Source organism: Phocoena phocoena, chromosome 2 (assembly GCF_963924675.1).
Source record: "Phocoena phocoena chromosome 2, mPhoPho1.1, whole genome shotgun sequence".
Lineage (NCBI taxonomy): Eukaryota > Metazoa > Chordata > Mammalia > Artiodactyla > Phocoenidae > Phocoena > Phocoena phocoena.
In genome coordinates, this window is record NC_089220.1 from 43,443,540 (window position 1) to 43,468,032 (window position 24,493).

Here is a 24,493-nt window from a genome sequence, read left to right on the forward strand (position 1 = left end):
GCAGTGGATCAGAATACATCTGCTTTCTGGGTAAAAAAAAAAAAACTTAAATGTTTACAATTTCTTATTTGGTAAACAGATTTTTAAGCCAAGGCTGGCAAGAAATTAATAAAATTACCTTATTTTATATTTTGCTTAAGATAAGGTGGAGGATCTTAATTAAAGGACCATATTTATTCATTATTTTAATATTACAAGGGAAGTAAAAAAATGAGGTATGGTCTAAACGGTGCATATGAGAAGTATTGACAGTGTTTAGCAACAATGCAGTCCTTTAAGATTTCTACCTTTATGCAAAACTGGAATAAGATGGAATGGCTAAACATGCAGGTAGTCTTCTATTTTAAGAGGAATTGGGAATTGATAGTTAGCATTATATTCTAAGTCTCGAGATAAACTTTGCAAGGACTAGTTGCTTTTTAAATCTATAGTTTCTGTCATTACCTTTTTCAGGGCATTTCTGAAGCGATTCCTACTGAATGTAGTTAATTGAATTGGCTTAATATGGTGGCATAATAAATCACTTATAAAATTTTAAACATCAAGCAGAAATTTAGAAATATCTTTACTCTAAAAACTATAAACTTGCTCTGTGAGAATGCATTCTTAGCTATATGTAGTGTTTCAGCTTTCATTGTGTTTTTCATAGTCTTCAGGAACAGATAAACTTTAATGTTCAACTCATTCTTGACTTTTCTTTTTCCTTTAATGTAGGCTTTTTGGCCTAATTTTGGAAAACTAATTTTAAGAATATGTTTCTGGGGCTTCCCTGGTGGCGCAGTGGTTGAGAGTCCGCCTTCCGATACAGGGGACACGGGTTCGTGCCCCGGTCTGGGAAGATCCCACATGCCGCGGAGTGGCTGGGCCCTTGAGCCATGGCCGCTGAGCCTGTGTGTCCGGAGCCTGTGCTCCGCAACGGGAGAGACCACAACAGTGAGAGGCCCGCGTAGCGCAAAAAAAAAAAAGAGAAATATGTTTCTGAATGTTCATCAGCTTTACCCAAACTTCCAGGTCCAGAGCGAGCTAGCTACTGTTTAAGTTACTATTGACTGAATTTTCTTCATTTTCTGTTTAGCCCAGTGTTATCAGGGTAAGCAAGAGAAATGAAGTATGCCAACTTTTGTCAAAGCATTTTAGGAAATTGTGGCAGCTTTAGAAGGCTGTCTAATTTTCTATTCCTTAGCCAAAGGAAAGCCAGAACAGGTTTTGGATACTAGAGAAAGTCATATGCTTGTACTATTGCCATTTTAGAAAGCTCTGATGTGAATTCAAATTATACCTCTGTTACTTAAAGCCAACAATTTTAAAGCAGTAGTTTTACTGGCCACTTGAACTCTTTGTACACAGTGTCAATTTGTAAAAAAATAAAAAAGGGAAAAAAATATCAAATAAAACATGAGAGAACACTTTAAGACTTCCAAATCAGAAAAGTGCTTCAAATTATTTTGTTTGGATTAATTTTTTAAATGTAAAACATATATTTGTTGCTTAGATATTTTGTTATTATTTCCATGTTTGAGTTCTGTGCAATATTTTCCATTATGTCCATTGACAGGACAGTAACAAAGAAAACTCATAAGTGACTACTTAATTTAGAAGTGTTAACATTAATGCTCAATAAACAAATTCCCTGCAATTGTTTTTTTTTTATTTCACTCCATTTTTACATTTTGAGGACATCCATACTGAATTTTATAAATTATTTTTTATTTAAATTTTTAAGATGTTTCTTATTTTTCATAGCATAGGTCTTCCTTTTTAAGCAGAAAAATACTTGACTATATAATCAAAATTAGAAACAGATTGTCTTTCTCTAAGAAAAAAAATTTGTTATATAAAGCAGTATGCATTCTTTGCATTCATTGTATTTCATTTTGAAAGTATTTTTCATATTAATGGACACTACAAAATTCTCAAAATATATGGCTCAAAAGAGATGGTCAATAAGTAAAATGTTTTTCATATGCACATGGTAAAATTTTAGGTAGCGATAATGGAACTTTGTATATCAGTAACTTTAGTCAACATTTGAATAAAGAAAATCTTTATAATTTTCTGTAGTTTCACATGAGCTGACATGCAATGTTTAGATAATGTTTTGAAATTGAAAATAGACTCTTAAACACTGCGTTTTTAGAAAATGCAGAAACACTCGATAAAAAGCTTGAGTGTATTATGTTTTCATAACACAGAAAGTGAAATACAGAACACAGGTTTAAGAAGGAAGTCTAACTTCTATAAGTTATGATATTGGAAATGACAGCTAACCAAAGTAGCTGAATACTTCTTATGAGGAATTGTTAAATAATGGCTGGTTGCATCTTTAGACAGTTGGTTATCTGACTATTTCAAGGCAGTTATTAGTAGCCTCATTTTGAATATCCCCATGTTTGCAAGTCCCTAGCACCTTTCTTGTTTTAAAAAGAGCTTCTAAGTAAGTTAATTCCTGGTATATTTTAGACCATCTCTTTCCTTTCACTTTAAATATATCACCCTCTGAATATAAGCCTTCTCACTCACCATAAAATAATTTAATTAGCCAGTAGATCGACTCAAAGTGGAGAATTTACTGCTTCCTTAAAATGTCTTTTTCTCATCTATGATGGTGAAATATTTACATCTATCTAGATAAAGAGATTTTTGTTCTTGAAATGCCACAAAACCCATTAAGGTAGTCATGTTTATGAAGTAGTGCTTAAGGCATGCTTGAACTGCACGTGAGAGTAAGTAAGATTCCCTGGGTGCATAATTTGTTAGTGACTTTAAAAGCTCAGATCTGGGAGTTTTAACTTTTTTTTTTTAATACAAAAATATTCTATGTATTACCGTTTATTGCCCATTGGCTCAGAAGTATGACATATTTTCTAGAAGCATAGTGATTTCTAGTGGAGAATTTGACATATGAAGCATTCTGAGGTTTCATCCAATTAGTTTAACTATATTCAGTCCCTGTAGTACTTCTCTCTGCTTGAAGAAGTCTGTCCTGAAATACATTGTGTACTTTGGAGGAAAAGACCAGTCCATATTGTTACTGTAAATAATTCTACCTAAAGTAAAAATAGCATTTAAAAATGTTTGATGCATAATAAAGTATAGCTATATTTATTGACTTGAGTCCCATGCACTGTGCTAAGCCCTTTACTTACATTATCTCATTTGGTTTCAAAGGAGCCCTAGGAGTAGGGTACTGTTATCTCCATTTGACAGACCCCGTGCACAGAAAGTTTTAAGTAGATCTGCTCAAGGTCTACAGCTAAGTAAAAGACTCAGATAGAAACCTGAATGTTTCTCACACTTTATCTCTATACACTATTCTCCTTATGCAACATAAAATATTGTTTGATAGGCTCATTAGTTTTGCTTAGTCTAATTTTCTTTTCATCCAATGTTTGGTTCTCGTTGTAGTGTTTAGATTATGAAGTTGAGATACAGGGCTAATATCTAATTTACCGTTAGACTTCTTCGTAATGTGTCCGGTGTGTGGTCATACTTTTATAAAATTTGGTTTTTAAAATTTTATAAGTGGTCATGAAATTTTAATTGAATATTAAGTGTGTACCTACTAGAAATCTTTCCATCAAAAAGTTCCTTAGTGAGTTATTTTGCATAATCATAATACTGTTTGAGTAATAATTTTTGCAACAGAAAGACTTCAGGTATTTTGTACCATATTTTGTAACATGGGAGTGAATGACAACTCTACCTTGAAAGATATGAAGAAATCAGTATTTCTACCTTCAAAAACAGACTATTTTAATGTCACAACTTTGCCAATTCTGTTGTTTATTTAGTGCATTGGTAGTTTTAAATGGCTAATGCTGGAGTGAAAACATGGAGAAAAATGTACTCAATGTATTAGCAATAGGGGTCAATTTTATGTAATCAAATATTGCATATTTAATCTTTTTAAAATTGCCTTAACTCTTAACTTTTATTCTTACCACTGATCAATCTTTCTCTTTCCAAATTTAGGGGAGAAACAACCCTCAAGTGTATATAGGAGAGAAACCTGACACATTAGAGAGTAAGAATTTTAATTGGTGATTTGAAGCAGCTGGGTTGATAACCCTGTGCTTAACAAGACTGATATTTTTAAACTAGGCCCTGTATACTTTAACATTGTTATCTGGGAGGTAACACTAAACTTCAGTTCTTGTGATTAATAACACTTTTGTGGTGGAGAGACAAGTAATTAACTATACTTGCTCATTTTCTAGGTGGTTTAGAAGGTTGCAGTCTGCCTCACCATACAAAGCTAATTTAAATATGAATATATAACAGTCATACTCCAAACAGCAAACAAGCTCAGAGGAAAGTCATTTATTCAGAAGGCATAGATGTGCACTAGACAGCAGTGATGCATTACAAATATATAATTATTTTTACTAATATTTGAGCAGGTGGAATGGATTAGAACATGGTCAATATTATGCTGCTGCTAACATGTATTTTCCTATATTAATATGTACTGTGCAACATGTATTAAAATTGTCAATAATTCATTTTAGCTGAGACACTAATATTTATATTACTGTGTTGAAGAGACAGTATCCAGCTGAGCCACTTTTAATTTAAAAGTCTGAAACTGGAATTAAGTTTACTTTCAAAAACCACTTAAATTACTTTATAATCACTGGAAGGTCAATAAAACATAGAATTATCAGTGACTGGTCACTTAATAGGAAGAAGTATGGAGGGGTAAGAATAGGGATAAGAATCTGGAATGAGTTAAATTAAGTTTCATTTATACTCAGATGAGTGACTTCCTTTTGTTTTCACCATTGGCAATCTTAAATGAAGGAAAATGTCTTTCTTCCAGAGTATCTTCATATTAATAAACTAAGTTTGAAGATTGGATGGAACCAACTCCAAGGAATTAATCTCCAATGGTGGACTTTCAGATTTTTTAGATTAAACTTTGAGAGGTAGGAATCGTTCTTGATGCCCCTGTAATCTTAAATAGGCAGGCGCCTTGGAATGGGGCCAGCCCTTTTTACCTGCCTGTCATTTTAATCTTCATACTGTGGGTAAATTTGGTAACTCTGGCATTTTGTTGTGGCGGTCTATCAAACCTGCAGCTTTTTGCTATAGAGAATATTATCCAAATAGAATCTGGACAATGCTGAACTAAAGCAAACTGTGAAACTACCTCTTAAATATATTGTTTGCAAATGCTGTGTGCTAGAGGATTCACATAAAATTATATGAAAATACTTTATAACGAATAATACTAAGTGCCTCTATATTAGGATTCTTCAGAATGTATTTTCAATTTTTGCCACAAGGGGGAGAAGTTATTTTTATAGTAATACTTACAAACATTTTTGTTTGATAAAAATAGAACTCACATAGCTTCTCTCTACTGAACAGCACCTATGAACATGTCGCTATCCTAACTAACAGGAAGAGTGTGTGAGTATGTGTGTGTGTTTAAGATTCTGAAAGTCATGTGTGAGAAGAATTTCTGGGTGAATTAATGACACAAAACTAAAACAGTTTTGAAGAACATATATGTGCACAGTGGACCCAGGAACTGGACAGACTTCGTCATTAAAATTGTTTTTTTAATCATTGAATTCCTTTATCAGCTCTTTAAGAATAATAAGAATCTATTGATTCATTTTTTTGCTTTCTGCTTTTTAAAGAAAAATTTTCGAAATAATCTCTAACTTACAGAAAGGTTGTAAATATGGTACAAATAAAATTTTTCCACTTTGAGAGTAAGTTGCTGTCATGATGCCCCATCACCCTGCAATACTTTTGTATTTCCAAAGAGAAGAAATTCTCCTATATAGCCACAATACAACCATCAAAATCAGGAAATTAACATTGATATATTACTCCCATCTAATCCTAAGACCCCATTCAGGTTTCACCAGTTGTCCCAATAACGTTTTATAAGGATCCACTTCAAAATCATGTTGTCTTAGGTTGTAGTGTCTCTAGTTTCTTTCACTCTGGAATGGTTCCTCAGTCTTTCCTTGACTTTTACTACCCTTGGCACTTTTGTAGATTATAAGCCAGTTATTATGTAAAATGTCCCTAAATTTGGTTTATCTGTTTCCTCGTGAATAGATTCCAGTTGCTTTTTTGGCAGGGGTATTACAAAAGCAATTCTGTGTTCTCATTGCATCCTATGAGGTAGTGCACTATTTCTGATGATACTCATTTTGATCACTTGCTTAAGGTACTACCTATCAGGCTTCTTCACTGTAAAGTTACTTCCTCCCTTTGTAACTATTTTGTGAGGAGGTCGTTTGAAGCTATGTATATATCCTGCTCCTAATCAAAATTTCAGGTTATTAATATCTATGAATTCACGGTTTTCTACTCAATGGATTATAATCTGTTATTTATTTTGAATCTCAAATCATCCCCCATTTGGTCAATGGGAGCCCTTTCAAGTTGGCTCCTGTGTCCTTTGACAAGTTGCCATCATTTTTTAAGTACTTTCTTACATTTGGGCACACAGGTTTCTCCAAACTTACCTTGTACTTGCCTGCCCCATCTTTGGAATCAGCTGTTTCTCTGCCTTTTAGTGGAAATTGGTATTTAGAAACTACAATTTGTGCATGAGATGTGCTTATAATTGAGATATCGGTGCCACACTCCTTCTCAGTGGATGGTGCTCTAGGGCTTTATGTGTGTATATACATGTATATGTTTTAAATTTACATACACATACACTTTACTGTGTGACACCCTTTTCACCTCATTTGAGCTCCAGTACCCCATATTGTATTTCTCTCTTCCCCCATGCAGGAGGGGGACTTCCTCACTCCACTCAGCATCTGAGGCTTTGGCTTTAGGACAGGTTGGGGGAATGAAAACAGTCATTACAGAAAACATGTAAAGATTTTAAAAATCTAAATAAAAATTACTCATAATTTCATCATTCAGAAACAACCTTTTTTTTGGTGTATTTTCTTTTATTGTAGTGATCAAATTAATAAAGCTGAATTGAGAAGGGTAACGTGTTTATGCCAAAAACACGAGGCTTATATTTTAAGGAATTAAATTTGAAATCATACCATATGTTTTTCTATAATACGTGGCCTTGCTACTATGAGTAGTTGTTAATTAATGATAAAGTACATCAGAGAAACTGATTCTGAGAAAGGAAATCTGACCATTAAGGACTAAATACCAATAGGATATTGGTACTCTATTGCTAATAAAATTCAAAGAAAAAATGATCATAAAATTGTGTAGGCCAGCAAATAAAAATATATTTAAGTAAGATCAGCTTTATATGAGAAAGGAGTCTGTATCTAGACTGGATTTAATAATACATCTTAAACTTCGTTTGAAATAGGAGTCTATATATGGGCAAAGTACTTAATCCTCAGTTTCCTTGTTAGTGCTCTATGATCACTGCTAAGCCTAAAATTCTGTAATTCCAAATGCAGGCATTCTGTTGAGAATGTATAGTGATGTCAGAAATGGATTAGCTTAAGAAGTTATGTCTGAGCCCACTGAGAGTATCTGAGAGCTAGATCCTCCGCCAGTGCTGCCAGCTTTCAGTGACTGTATACCACTTTGATTAAGAGCTAAGGCTCTTGAATCAAACAAATGGCAGATGTGCATCTTGGCTTTGTCACTTGCTAATTATGTGACCTTGTGCAAGTGTTGTAAAGTGGGGAGAAAAGACATTTGTGGTTTTCATCCTCACCACTTCTATCAGCATTTTGAAGGTATTTCCAGTCCTATGTGGGATCACCTCATTGGCTCATTTTTCATCTAAGCAACATTTATTGAAATGTTGTCCTTTGTCCAGTACTGTATTAGAAGTTAGGGATATTAAGATTAAGTAATAAGATCCTGCCCTCAAGAGTGTAGCCTAGTGAGAAAGTTAATGTATGCAACCAATGATAGTATTCTATAATAAGTGCTATAACAGTAGCATGGAACCAAGTACTGTGAGAATCCACAGGGAGCTGTTACTAAATTTGTGGGCTGGTGGGGAGGGTAGATAATTAAAACTATTAAAGTTACCTTTTATTAAACACCTATTATGTGTCAGACACCTTGCTAATAATACATTTGTTATTGTGCTTAATACAGTGGGAGGTAGGTACTGTTTTTATCCCCATTTTACAAATGAGGGAACTGAGGCACAGAGAAGTTAGATAACTTGACAGAGGTTAAATATCTAAGAAATAATAGAGTCAGAATGCAAACTATAACCACAGGCTTCCAGAGCCAGTGATTTAACCACTTTGTTCTGTTACCTCCAAGAAGATTTCACACTAGACTTTTAAAAGTCAAGGAGCATTTCAGGAAATGGAACAGGTAGAGGGGCATTCCAGGTAGATGTGACTCACACTTGCAAAGGTGTGGTGCATGAGTCACTGGTGTATTCACTGAATGTGAGTAGAGCTTAGGGTGTGTGGTCTGTCAGAAAGGCAAGTAAAGCCTGGAACATTTGGGTCAGGGTTAGTTTATTAAGAGTTTTAAATGCTATGCTAATTGTTTAGGCTTTATCATAAAAATAATAGAGAACCAACCATTAATGATTAAGTAGGTAAATGACATGAACAACTCTTTAAAAAGGTGGCTGATAGGAATGTGTGCCATGGGTGAGAGGGCAGAAGAGAGCAGAAGCTAGGCTACTGCATTAATCTGGATGCTGAGGGCCTGAACTGGGGGAGTAGCACAGCAATGAAGAGGAAGTGATGGACTCAGGAAACACTTGGAAGATTAAACCAATGGGACTTATCTATTGTTGATTATTGGATGTGGAGGGCAAGGAAGAGAGGGAATCAAATATGATTCCAAGATTCTTAGCGTACATATCTTGTTGAATACCAACATTACTTACTTACATTATATACATTAGCAAAAGTACGTTTAGGGGGAATGTCAGTGAGTGCTGGAAGAACATCTATTTTCTCACCAAGAGAACTTGGTTAAGGTCATGTAAAATTTTTTAAACTTTTTAATCATCATCTTTTCAGAAATACTAGAAATGGTGCGAGAAGAAAACCATCCCTTCTTTATGGCTTTGAAACAGAGGAATGATTTTGAAATTTTAATAATACTTTGATAATGTATAGTTGTTGGGTTTTTGTTTTTAAAGCAAGAAAGAAAGCTTTCTAGCATTTTAGTGTATGGATATAATGGGTGGACTCAAATGGAATGACTCCAGTCCTCTAGAAAATTTAAGCTGTGAAGTATGACTTCCTATAGTTGGACTGTTTATATCCTAGGAATGCTTCCCGATTCTGGACCAGAATTTTAACCTTTAACCTTGAGGATGTCAAGTATCTTCTTATGGGAAGACACTGCAGATCTATAACACAGTTCTTAGCCATCATATTTAACTGTGATCCCAAAGAAAGCATGTTTATCTCATTAAGGTTAACAAATGACTCCTTGGCAGTAGTATGTGTAAAGTATAATTACAAATTATGGATATACCACAAATTAATTGTATTTGATGGATTTCAGACATGTTTTGAAGGCATATTTTTGGATCTTTTGGAAGTTTGACATAACTGAGTTGTCTTAAGCAGGGTAATAGTTAACCAAAGGATTAGCAAAATCCTTTAGAGGTAATTTATTTCTGAATCTGATTTTTAAAAAACCCAAAACTCACACATTGTCATCCTTTTATCAGATGCCTTTTACTCTGCTTTAGCAATTTTTTAGCACAATGAAATAAAATTATTTTCATTGTGATTACTAATGGCTTTGATCAAAAGAGATCATATACAGAATATTGAATATTTTTGTTTAAGAAAATTGTGGATACAAATTTCATTAAAATTTTGTGATTATATTTAGTAAATATTTTAATTTTAATACACATTTAACTTTCATCAGTACAGAGAAATGTGTTTTTAAAATAGATTGTAATATTTTGATTTTTCTGTAAAGATTATAAAAAAGTTAATGATAGTCATACATAACCACAGAATACATATTCATTTCAAGTGCACATGGAAATTTAGAAAATGGGCTATGTGCTAGGTCTATAATGTCCTAACAATTTTCAAAAATTTGAAATTATTCAGAGTATGTTTTGTGACTGTAGTGGAATAAAGTTAGAAATAAGAGTTTACTAAATTTTCATACACTTGGAAAATAATTTCTAAATAACTCAGGAGTCAAAAAAATTACACTAGAAATTAGAAAATATTTGAACTGACTGGTAAAAATACAACTTATCAAAACTTGTGAGATGCAGCCAAAGCAGTGCATAGAGAAACATTTAAAGCCTTAAATGTGAATGTATTTAAAAGAAGAAAAGCAGAAAACAACTATTTAAATCTATTTCAAAAAGTTAGAATAAAGCATCAAATTAAACACATAGGAAAGTAGGAAGGAAAATAACAGAAAATAAAATATAAAACAGAGAGAGGATCAACAAAAACAAAAATTGGCTTTATTGTAAAGACTAATGAAACATAAACCTCTGCAAGACTGATCAAGTAGAAAAAGAGCACGAATATTATCTCAGGAAAGAAGAGGGAAACTTCTGTACATATTCTGAAGACATTAAAAAGAAAACTGAAGTGGGACTTACCCTGTGGTCCTGTGGTAAAGAATCCGCCTTCCAATGCAGGGGATGCGGGTTCAATCCCTGGTCGGGGAACTAAGATCCCACATGCCGCGGCGCAACTAAGCCCGCGTGCCACAACTACTGAGCTTGCACGCCACAACTAGAGAGCCCACACGCCCTGGAGCCCACATGCCACAGCTAGAGAGAGAAAACCCTCACACCGCAACTAGAAAGAAGCCCACGCACCGCGACACAGATCCCGCGTGCAGCATCTAAGACCCAACGCAGCCAAAAAAACTTAACAAAAAAAAGAATAATACCAACTCTTTGCTAATAAACTTTAAAAAATAGATTAATGTTATCCTTCGAAAAAATTTAAAAACACTGATACAAGATAAAAAAAAATTAACAATTCTATATCTATTAAAAATAGCTATTCTTTAATTAAAGACTTTCCTGTGAAGAAAGCAGGCTTAGATGACTTCCTTGATTAGTAATGGTAAAAGTTTTGAAAGCTATCTTCCTGAGATCTGTAAATGCTTGCTATCACCACTTCTGTTTAACATCATAATGGAGATCCTAGCCAATACAGTAATGCAAAAAACATATATATATATATATATATATATATATATATATGTATGTATGTATAAGGCAGAAGGGAAGAAATAAAACTCATTATTGGCTGATACTGTGATTATGTACATAGAAAGTCAAAGAGTACAGATAAGTTATCAGTGAATTTAGCAAGGTTACAAAATCTGTATGCTACAGATTAACTATAGAAATTATTCTTTATACCAGTAAACAATTTGAAGATAATTTTGAAATGTTATCTGTTACAAAAACATCAAATACCTAAGAATGAAACTAGTGAAAGACATGTAAGACCTCTATGCATAAGACTCTAAAACATTATAGAGAGAAATTAAAGGGAGTGAAAGGCCATGTTTATTGATCAGAACTCAACATTATAAATCAGTTCTCCACAAAGTGATTTATAGATTTAATAAAATCCTAATCAAAATCCCAGCTCATTTGTTGTGGAAATTGACAGATGACTGAAATTCATATGGAAATGCAAAGGTCCAACAATAGACAAATACTCTTAGAGAAGAAAAATTTGGAGAACTTTCACCACTAGATACCAACACATTAAAAAGTTACAGTAAGACAGTGTGATATTGACACAAGAATAGAAAAATAGACCAATAGAGCAGAATAAAGTGTCCAGAAATAGACTGACACATACATGGATACTTGATTTATGATAAAATTGGTGCTGAGGAGGAGTATATTTATGAATCTCCATCCCTCCTCCCTGCTTAATACCATACACAAATTCTTGGTGGTTTATGCACCCAAATGTGAAAGATAAAACAATAAAGCTTCTGAAAAATAACAGGCAAATATATTTGTAATAGAATAGGAAAAACTATCTTTGCAAGTGACAGAAGTAACTCTAACTTGGATTACATATAAATTAGGAACTCCCAGTCATGCTAAGGCAGAAAATGAATAGACTTTGCAGTCAGGTGTGAGAGGGTCAGGACAAAGAGCCTCTGAATCTCTGGAGGCTAGAGATTGGGGAACTGGATTTAAAAGCATGAAGATTCTTGAAGAAATTTGTTGGTGGGAGTTAAGTTGAAAAGACCAAAGAGAGTAGGGAAAATATTTGCAATATGCATAATTGACAAAAGATTGGTGTCCAAAACATATGAATAACTTCTATAAATCATTAAGAAAAGGACATTTCAATAGAAAAATTGGCAAAAGATTTGAATCACAGTACACAAAAGAGGATATTCAGATTCTCAACCTCATTGGTTATCAGGGAATTGCAAATTAAAACCACAATGAGATACTATTACACATTCCACAGAATGGCAAAAATTAAGAAGTCTTGACAATTCCATGTATTGGCAAATGTGAAGCAAGTGGGATTTGTATACAATTCTGGTAGGAACAGATATATTGCTATTTGGGTAACTTTGCTATTTTCTACTGCATATGCATACCCAGCAATTCCACTCCCTTCCTTTGAAGGGAAGGAAAGGTAATGTCTGAGGAGGTGGCTCAAGAGCTTAAGTCTTGGGGTATTGTTTTATTTCTTGATCAGGGGACAGTTACATGAGTATGTTCACTTTGTAATAATTCATAGAAAAGTACATTTACAGTTTGTGCACTTTTCTGAATTTAAGTTATATTCTAATTAAGCGTTATTTAAAGTAATTGAAACAGAACTACTTTGGTTTTGCATTCATAGCCATTAATGGTGCTATTAAAAATAATGTAAAATCTAGAGGCACATTTTCTAGAACTTTCTGGATATAGTACACCTCCTGGCTTATGCTGTTTGTTGAATAATTTATATCATATGACCTCAGAGGATAGGACCTACTAGAGTAATTCCTGTGTAGGTGGATTAAAACTCATGTGTGTATATATAATATTTTTTCTCTTTTCTCATTCTAAAGTAATGTATACATGCTCTAAATACTCCAGACATTACAGAAATATACAATGCAGTATAACCAGAAATATCTAGGTAGTGTACCCCTGCTTTATTGGCTTGGTCTACAAAAGGTCAGTTTTTTAAAAATAGTAAAATTCTAAGAATTCCAATCCAACACCTAGAATTCCCCCAAACCTAAGGTTGTAGAGGTTAATAAAGCTTTACTGCATGCTTGGGGGATAACCAAAGAACAGCAGCAAAAGTGATTTACTCTGCCATTGGCAGTGATTTTTCTCAGGCTCATGTGCCCTGAATTCAATATCAGGGACCCCATGGACTTTCTATCAGGCTCCCAGATGTTGAGGCTAATTTAACGCCCATCAACAAAACTCTCCAAGAACTTTAATGTGCCAAATCCGGACTCAAAGAGGCTCTGTCTGCCCCGTACCCACACTCCTGATTCCAAGGCCCGTTCATTTTTCTGCTTTAAAATGATTTGAGAGAGGGACTAGATGGTAAGTCACAGTAGAGTGGATTTCTCAAAGCCCAAGTTAGTTCATTTTAATAACACCACAGAGGAACACTGAGAGTCCTATCTAAATATACATATAGGAAAGCATTTCTCCAGTGCTTCAAGAGCCCAGCACAGCCAACACCACATCTGGTTGCTAAACAGAACTCCTCATGATGATAGCTAACACTCAATGGAACATTTACTTTATGTCAGATGTTATTTTAATGACTTTATATTCAATCTACACAAAAACTCTATGAGGTAGATACTACTATTGCCATTATTTTATGGTTAAAAGAGTGGAGGCGTGGAGAAACCTAAAGCAAGTTCACCCAGGTAGGGGAAGTTAGAACCAGGATTGAACATGGGCAGTCAGCAATTGGTACCTGTACTCCTAACCACCACGTTACATTTCTTGGAAAATAAGCTGCTCAGATGATAACATCTGGCTTTGGACTTCTGACGACTTCACATGCTTCTCCAAGATTAACTGATGAACTCTTACTTTCATATAACAAGAGACTATTTTGAATAATTTTCCCCAAACAAAGGGTACATCTCAGAATAAAATGGATTTATCTACTACCAGGAACCCAAACTATCCAGCAACTCCCCAAAACCAGATCCTTTCACAAAACAAACCAGTTCATTTAAAAAGTGGAAAATCCCTGTAATCCTGCTCAGTGCTCAACTCTGTTAGTAGACATGTTATGAATTTTGATTTGGGTAGCTTCTCAAACTTGTTCTTAACTCTTAAAGAAATCCATACCTTTCACATTTAAATATGCAGCAAGTTGAACATTGATGTGACCCTTCATAGCACAAGCAGAGGATGAAAATACCTGAACTAAAATGAAGAGTTTAGGGAGTAAGCCTTTCCTTTGTTATTTAGAGCCAGTGGGTGAGAATTCATAGGCTAGTTAGTAATAATGTTGCCTAAGTGTTGGGCTAGGCCAGACCCAAAGCCTGATCCACATTCAAAGATGGGCAATAAAAACGAACTCATTTTAAGATTACTCTGATCCAATTTACAAACCTGCAAAAGAGCAGCAATACAAGTGTGTGAGTGGAGAGGCCTCAGTGTCTCCTTTGCTCTTCATGGAAGGGTGCCCAAAGTTCAGAAGTCAACATGGCAGGTTTCCAGTAATGAATCACTGCACAACTCTACCTCAGAGTCTTATTATCCTAGGATAAAGGCCCTATCAGCACTCAAGGGTTTATCATTCACTCAATTCAATATTTACTGAACACCTATGTGCTAGGCATTGGTCTAGGCACATGGGATACATCAGTGAACAAAGTCCCAGATGTTGTTGAGCTTACCTTTTAGCAGCAGAAGCGAATCAATACAATTAGTAAGTAAAGTCTGCAGTACATTAGAAGGCGATAAGTGCTTTGGGGAAAAAAACAGATCAGGGTATAAAGAAAAAGAGTTGGCAGGGAAGAGCTTCTCTTTTCAATATGGTAGGATCAGCTTTATATGTGTGCAGTCTGTGCAGTTACACAAGGCCCATACTCAGAAGGGATTGCACTTGGTTTAATGCTCTGCTGACATCATCTTGAAATTCTTAATAATTTTGTCTTTGAACTTATGTGTTGGGTTTTTTTTATACATTTATTTATTTGGTTTTGGCTGCATTGGATCTTCCTTGCTGCTCTTGGGCTTTCTCTATTTGCGGTGAGAGGGGGCTACTCTTTGTTGCGGTATGCGGGCTTCTCGTTGCGGTGGCTTCTCTTTGTTGCAGAGCACGGACTCTAGGCGCATGGGCTTCAGTAGTTGTGGCACGCGGGCTCAGTAGTTGTGGCTCACAGGCTCTAGAGTGCAGGCTCAATAGTTGTGGTGCATGGGCTTAGTTTCTTCGCAGCATGTGGGATCTTGCCTGTCCAGGGCTTGAACCCGTGTACCCTGCATTGGCAGGCGGATTCCTAACCACTGTGTCACCAGGAAAGCCCCTGAACTTATGTTTTCTAAGTGAAGTCTGATGGGACAATGGAGTATGTGTATAAGCAGAGGAGGTATGCACAATTTGCATGTCTGCCATGTCTGTTGAGATTCTAATTGAAAACTGTATTACATTGGTGTATTAATTTGGCATTTTTAGATTATTAAGTTCTTTCCATTCAAGAAGATGGTATGCTTTTCTATCTGTTTTTATGTCCTCTGGTGATATCATATAGATATTTTCTATTTAGGGCCAGCACATTTCTTTTTTATTTAAATTCTATTTTAATTTATTCCTGGACCTTTTCTGGGGGGACAGCAGTTTCGATGCAACGCACATTTTCTTCATATTAAAAATCAGCATTTTGTCTTTTGACTTAGAATCATAGGAGAAGGGAGAAAGTTCCAGAGAAACACACAACTGGGAACAAAATAGTCTTTTTGTTTCCTGGCATGTTGTATTTCTGGCCATCCTTTGCTTGCGAGTTTATTCTTCTCCTTCAGACCCATTGAAATTGGGTAAATAATCCTTTTGGGGGAAAATACAGGGATCAGTGAGTCTCAAAGTTAGAGTAGTAGTGGATAAGACAAAGCCTGTACTGGCCATGAGAACAGACTGCTCTGTGTGGTTACTTGTTGGGATAACCATGGCTGTCAGCAAGACCAAAGAGAAGTAGCCAGAGAGGTCAGTGACCCCATGGCCTCTTGGGTGGGGTCTACATATGTACCTTTGACACCACTGGCCACTGAGGACTAAATGCAAAGAGCAGCACAAGCAGGGACCACAGGGGCTGATGTGATGTGTGGCCAGGCCTGATTTGTGCAAACCAAGGAAAATGAAGCTCATCCCAGATCAAGAAGGCTGTAAATGTTATTGTAAACCTCAACGGACCCATTTAGTCAGCAGAAATATTTTCACCAGCAGTGTAGGATGTGCAAATGCATAGAGATGGAGCAGCTAGATGAAAAATAAGAGCAAAATCTTAAAAGTAGCAACAGCATCATGGCAGAAAGAGGTGAACATTCTAGACTAAAGTGGACACAGAGATGTTTTGGTATGCAGCCAGAACCCAGCAGCATACTGCTGGAGACATTGTGACTCATGGAGGGCAATCAGCCCAGCAAGGACAATCATGGACCCAAGAGGAAATGAGGCAGAGAGAAGAGGTACCAGACTAGGTCTGAGACAGCTTCTGTTTGCTTTGGGCTATAGGAAAATACCTGGCCTTAGGATAAAGGCCATTTACAGTGGCCAAGAGAGACTTTCATTTAGGTGTTAGAACAGAAACAAGAGTCTTTTGCACCCAGCTACATTTAGAAACCAATAAGCCATGATATTGGTTTCTACCAGAACAGTTAATTGTCAGGCCCCAGTTTCATCGACCACTGCTCTTTTGAGGTTCCTGGAAGGCAGAATGCGAGGCTATTATTAGGATCCAGTATGGCAACACTACTCTTGAACATTCATTTTTCAGCTGAGCATTGTGAGAACCACAGGCAGGGAAAGAGTTAAGTATGTCAAACTGCATACACAAAATAAAAAGGAGGGAGAAAGAAATGTTACCAGCATATTTTTAGACAATAGACATGAAAATGCGGGCTCTTCTCGGTATGGAAAAAAATTTCCTTTTCATACATATTGACAGCCAGAGGGGGTTATTATTGAGAACATGGGTGAAGTTACTGCCAGTTTCTACTGGTACTCATGTTTAAAAAGAAACTATGGAAACCAGAAGAAGGAATATTAATTAAGTTCAAATTTGGAATGTCTTTGCCAGGAGTAGATGAATGAATTCAATGAAGCAACCTGTTGGGTTGTAATTCAGTGTTTTGTTAGCAATTTAATAGAATGTTGAACTTTTCATAAATTAACACTTTGTTTTAATAATCTTATTAAAAGGTTGTTTCTTGATAAGGTTAGTCCTGGAATGTCATTTTGTTTTAAATTTAAAGAACCAGTATATATTTTTTCTTTTTCACAATTTTAAATAACTGCATTATTGGTTATTTATAAAAATATTTAATAAATTTCTATGTTAAAAATAAAAAGCACAAAATAGTATAGACAAGTAAATGTCTTTCCCACTTCAGACTCTGTCTCCCTGCTACCCCTAACTAAAGAAACCTGTTATTAGTTTCTTGTGTATACTTTAGAGATATTGTTTGCACATCTCTTTCATACAAATTCACAAAATCTGTTGTTTGTTAGACCTATTATAACTCTTTTTAAAAGTTCCCTATTATATTTATATTCAAGGCCCTTTGATGATCACATCTTTGGGGTATTATTTTCTAAGAACACATGCCTTTTAAAAGAAAATATTTTCTAATAATGAAAGTAATATGTCTGGAGAGGGTAATGCTAATGAGAAAATACAAAATGGGAAAACTTATTCACCTGAATAAACCTGGAGAGTTTACAAGTAAGGCTTCACTGGTCACTGCAGGGTTTAAAGGAAGTTTCCACTTTACAATGTGAATATGTTGCAGTCGTCTTAGTCCTTAGACTAATTTGCTTCTTTCTGGTGGGGAGGATAGCAATGTGGAGAAAACACTGACTAAACCGAAAATCAGCTCCATTTAAATGTGAAGCTGCGTTCTAAACACAAGCAGAGTCTGCTGAAGCACTCTGAACATTAAGCTGCATGCCTTGCTGAGTTTTATTCCAAATAGACAACAGCAGATGGTAACAATGCACTTCTCATAGATGGTAGGAGGGAGGCAGTCTTGTTTCAAGTAATACTATTTCTGGGCGATAATCCAAAATGCGCAGTAGGCAGAAGTTAAAAGGAAGCGCTTGCTTTTAGGTTTTTAAAATATATCCCTTAATCCTGGGTGATGATTGACAATCATGATTTAGAGTATGAGGGGCCTCTCTTTAATCTGGCAAGTTTGATGTTATTTGCGTATCTAGTAGGGCTTTTATTCAACTAAAAGTAAGTGGAAGCCTATGCAATTGATGCTGCATTTCAGAATTGATTCCTGGCCTGGTACTCTATTTACAGATTAGTAAGTACACAGGATCCATCCTCCTCCTCATCTTTTTGAAATTTAAAGGCTCTAAAAGACACATGGACAATTAAAATGTTTCTTGCTGTGTAAGACTATGACCAGGAGATGACGTTTTTTCCCTATAATTTAATTTCTTGAGAAAAGAAGCAGTCTATAAGATTATATTATAATCCCGATTTGATTCTTAAAGTATAATATTAGCCATTGGTATTTCCAGATGATTAAAATGTTGTCATTTCTGGCTTTGTGTGGTTTGTTATAAGTTCTTGGGAGAAATTTTAGTGAATTATCTCCAAGTCTACTGCGCCTATTACAAGGTTTCTAGGGAAGCTTTCGTAAGAAAAAGATCAGTGTTCAGCCATTGTATTCCTACTGTTTTATCATTTGTGACAATAAATTGATTTAAAAACACACATTACTAAAATATAATTAAGTAATAAATTCCAACACATGATACAGCTAAGAAAAGGAAATGAACAGAAATGAAATTTAACAGATGAATTTGACAACAGTAACAATAAATGTGGTTTTTATTGAGGCACTTAATCACTGATGTTAATGTCTCTGTCACAATTGAATTAAACAAAGCAAAATGGGCTTAAGGGAAGAGAGAGAGCTATATGTGAAGCCCAAGTGATTTAGTGTTTGACCTGTGTTCTCATTATGATGTTTTTAATTATGTAATTTGGGGGAAATTTTTAAGAAGTAAAACACATTCATTACAGAAAATTGGAAAATACAGAAAAGTATAAAAAGAAAATATTACCCTCAACTCCAATTTTCAGAGACAATCACTGTCTTGTAAAGTCAGTTTTTTCCCCTTATCTTGGTTTAATCCAGGTTTAAGTATAAAATGTACCTCCCAGGAGACATTCTGGCTGCTGGGAGCGTGCAGAAGTGTTCAGAAAGGGTCCCTTGCAGCTTCTGGATCCGGGGTAAGTGACACAGAGCACTACAGGTTTGGCCTGTGTTTTGTAGCTGCGCTAGCAGTGCTTTCTTCCTATAGAAACCCCAGTGATGGGAACCTTTGTGTTTAGAATATATTCTAACCTAATAAGTGAATGTTGATAATACTTCTTTCTGTTAACATTTCAAAAGCCCATTTTTGCTGCAGAATCGTGTGTTTGATATTTAAAGGCTAATAAAATCAATCCAAATAATAGAAAAATAGTATGAAAATCATGTTGGAATATCCATTGCAAACAGTTATTAAACCCAAATTTCCTTTTTGCCTTTGGACCTTCAGTTTCTTGCCAGTAAATGATTGAGTGATTGCAAAAATGAAAACACTACTTGCCTACACATCTGCTCAATTTATTCGTAAGGATTGCATAGGTTAACTCATCAAATCTTAATGAGGATTTTCTGAGAAGTATAATAGGTAGACCTAAGTCTACAGGCTCAAAAATTAAATCCCAACCCCTCAGAATGCCAAATCTGGGGAAAAGTCAAGGACCTTCCTCTACAGTCAGCGATGGCCATCATCCCAGCAGCCTATCCTGTCACATGGTTTTCCCTCTCCCCAGCATGCTATTCCCCTCCCTCCCTCACACCCTCACGTTGCTGGCTGCACTCTTCCTTGGAGATGCTACTCGGATGTCTCCTGTGCCATGAAACCTTTGTCTCCTGCCCCTGGCAAGGTTCCTGGCACCTCCCTCCACACTGACAGGGACCTTCACACACACACAAACCTCCACTGCAGCTCTCATCACCTCCGGTTTCCACCATTTATTTACTATCTGTCTGCTCCTTACCTGTGAGCTCCCACAGCCTAGCACAGCATTAAAAAATGATTTGTTGATGCATTGACTTACTAAATAGATGAATAAACAAATGGATGGATGAATTTACTCATAAGATAAAGGTGTCTAGCACCCAGCCTAGCAGCACAGTTAGTATGCATAGTAGTGATAATAGTCTCTGATCCTATGACTCTTACTGAATAGTTATCAGATTTTGTGTTCAGTCCTTTAATGAATTACTCTTTTATGGTGATATTATTATCCTTATTCTACAGAGGAGGAAACTCTGAGGCTTAGAAGGAATAAATCACTTATCCAAAGGCAGACAGCCAATATCTCATGGGGAGGGGACTCAAATTCATGCTGTCTCATTCCAAAGCCTGTGTACTTACCAATATCAAATACTACCTTTTTCTGCAGCAGGCAGTCAATACATGTCGAATGAATAAATGAACGGGTACTCTCCTTACATGTGAGAAGTTTTGGTGAGGAGCAAGTAAGAAGTTGAAGTGAGACTTAGCATCAGGTGTGTAGTACGTGCTCAAGAAATGGCAGTGCCATTGGCTTTATTTTGTCATATGTTCTATGTAGAAGAAAACAACCCAAATAGCATCAGTGAAAATCTGACTTGAAATTAGGGCTGGATTGATATATTTGAACACCGTGGATGTCAAATATACTTGTTCAAGATTTGTTTAGTGGGGAGGGGTCAACACTGGCAAGAATGCTTCCTTTTCCCCCCCTTTCAATTTCCTCTAAAAGCTTATGTATTTCAGTAGAAATGGGACCATGTTACATTTTGCCCTTTACGTTAGGAGGCATGTATAGAGACCCCAGTTCACTGTCAACACATTTCATGGTATTTTTAGCACTTCTAATATATTGGTACCACAGACATTGGTCTGGTTGGTCCACTCCATAATCTGACTCTGTGTAAAGAGAGATATTATTATGAAATGTGCCAAAAGATGTCACAAGTTCCAGGTTGATCTCCATGGCTCAGCGATTCTCAACCCTAGTTAGTTTTGAATCAGCTGCATTTGAAGAGTTTTAAAAGCCTTCCAATTCCTAGCACCCAATCTCAGAGTTTCTGATTAAGGAGACCCAAGGAGTTGTAGTTGACATATGTAGTTTTAGGAAGCTCAGCACTGTGGATTGGGATGCGCAGCCCATGTCCAGAACTGATGAAACAAAGTATGTAAAGACTTTGACATATAAATATAAACTTTCCTTACCCTGAACCCTCCTAAGCAGGATGGCAGACAAAAAGGGAATAAGGATTTATTTCCAGCCAGGTCTGAGGAGGAAGGGGCTCTGACGTGGATGTGCTAATTGGATTAACAGATACAGTTCAGTGGTTCGCAAAGTTGACTTTTCTTTGCACTCACCCCGGGGCAGTTTTAAAAAATAACCTGAGTTCACTGGCAACACATTTCTGTGGTATTTTTAGAACTAATATATTGATGCCATGGGCTCCCACCCCTAGAGGCACTGATCTAGTTTTGACCTAGGTCTCAGGATTTTTTAAAGCTAGCAGGTGATTCTAATGTGCAGAAGTGTTTGAGAACCACCGGTCTAGTTGAGGAAACTACATCAGATGTCAGGTAATTGACTCTTTGCAATAGCTCCTCAACGAGGGTATTCTCTTGGATTGATCCTTCTGCCACTCCCCAAATCTAATGCACAGAAAGCAGGTCTCTGTTTCAAAGGAAAGGAGAAGGAGAGACAGTGAGTATGGCTAAAACATAGGAATCTCTGGTTTTCTAGAGTTTCTAGGTAGGGTCTCAGGAAACATATTGTGGAGGCACTTTTTTGTTATGTACCTTTGCTCTACCTTTATTCTCAGTAAGAAAGTTCTTGACTTTAATTAAATTTCCTAAGCTAAGGTATAAGCTAGCCAACAGGAGTAGTCCATCTGGCAATCAAAGATCTCAATAAAAATGAATATGTTGGCGTTATGGTTTGTGTATGAGCCGCCTCATGAAGGCCTGATCACTCTCAGGTGCAATGATAAGACTGGTGCAGAGCCCACCAAGCTGAGAACCAGACCCAGCTTTCTTGATGATCCTACCAAATTGCCACCCCACAAAACTTGCGCAGAAAGAGACGTCTTTTTCATTTTAAGTCCGTCTCTTTACAGGAAGACCCAGGAACCATCCCACAGCATTTACCATGTTGAATACATTGGGGCCTCTTACTCCCTTAGCTGAGTGCTGGAAATCATGGGCAGGTAGTTGACTTGGGTCTAAGAAGAAAAATAATCTGACAGCTTGGAGACAAAATAGAGATAACTGAAGGGTCTAAGTGCAGGCATGAACACCAGTCAAAGGGCAGTGTCTCCGAGAAGTAGACCATGAGACAGAACAATCCCAAGCCAAATACACATGTTCGAAGGACCCTCCAATGTCCAGTTCCATGAAACTCGCTAGTGGAGATGAGAACCATAGGAGGCTGGGGACAATTTCAACACAGGGCTCTTCTCTCTTTCCAATTCTCCCTCTACTCTGCATCAATCTTGTGGCCTGCCTGAAAATCTCACAATTTAGGCTTTGTTATTTGGTATAAAATACAACTATCTCCAGAAAGTGCAATAAGCCTCCCCATTAATGTCTATACAGTGATTCTCAACGCTTGCTACATGTTAGAATCACTTGGAAGGTTTTTTAGTTCTGTTTTTTAAATACTGAAGCCAGGGCTTCATTGTCAGAGATTCTGATTCAGTTGGTCTAGGGTAAGGCCTAGGTATTAGTATATGTTTTTTAAAAATGAAAGGTAATTTTAATGTGCAAAGTTGGCAATCACTGGTCTAGAGTGTGAAAAATTTGATCATATCATTTCTGGAGGGCAGATTTTGATTGGGAAGGAAAGAAAACTGAATCCTTGGGCAAAGGGAGGTAGGAAGAAGTACCTGGGGTTTTTACAGGAAGATGGGGACAATGGAGATTAGGAATGAGGAGGTGGCACTGAAAATAAACTTCTATTTATCAATTTTGCCTAGGGCTGGCTCTGACCCAGGACATAAGAGAGATAAGAAGCGAGGAGGAGAGTGAGTTTATGAGAAAAGTGCATCTTCATGAATACATATTTAAAAACTGTCTTAACAAGCATTCTCAACATCACTGGGTTTCGGAAATTGACCACCTCTAACAAAGCACTTTTAATTCCTGTAGTATTGATTCTTCCTGGAAAATCCTAAAATAAAAACTAGCACAAAATTGAGTATTAAAGTATCTATGGGAGTAGTGGTAAGTGAGGTGTTTGCTTAAGGATCCCTCAAGACAGTTTATATAAGAACCTTGAAGTGTGCCCTCAGAGAAATAAGTCATATTTTGTTATTGTAAAATCACTGTGTAAATGTCCTTTTTTAAAACACCAATCCAATTTTATCTTGCTTTAGTTTGCTTCTCCATCATTTGCCAGCCAAACAGCTTGCCCCTTGACCCGTTCACTTGTCACTTTACTTGGCATGAGAATTTTAATTAGTTTTGTTGGTTGTCCTCCTGACTTTTGTTTAGAACATTTTCCAGGGCTGCTACGTTACCTCTAATCCACAGCCTCTGAGAGGCAGTGTGGCATCATGCACTGAAGTTGTGCATCCTGGGTTTGGATCTCAAGTCTTTGACCTTGGGCAAATCTTGTTGATTTCCTTTTCCTCATCTGTAAAATGGGAACGATGCTAATACACTGGCAGAATTATGAGCATTGAGTGACAATACATGTGAAAATTGCTTTATAAACTATATAACATGCTGTGTAAAGGATTCTTTCCCCTTCCATGGCCCTCTCACAGGGAGGGCCTATTAAAGCTCTTCAGGATAGGATGAAAGGGGATGGATTATTGGGGGATATCTTTAAGACATCTGCTCTTGGTCTATCGATCATTTCAGAACAAATGTGCTGAGATCATCCTCTGGCCTTCCTGAGGCCACGGCTCAAGAGTCATCATCACCAGCCTCTGGGCACATCACTCATTGGGTGCTCTGCTCCAGAATCTGACATCAGAGAGATTTGTATGGACTGTTGGGTTGGTAGATTTGACCTCGGGTAGGGCTCTTCAGTTTGTGATAATCAGAGTGAGCCACGTGGCTTTGAAGGTACAGGACAAGAATTTCCTCTGAAGATTATCATTTTAGCTTTGGGTCCACCAATCTCTAAGCCCTTAAAGGGCCCCTTTGTGGTCTGTAATTCCTTGGGGTTGTGAGAATCTCCTATAACATCAATCCAAGACACTCTCTTAGAACTTTATTGATAGGACTTGTGGTTGTTCATCAGTGTCGTATGGTGGAATCTGCTATGCAAATACAATTCAATAGGAAATATTGGG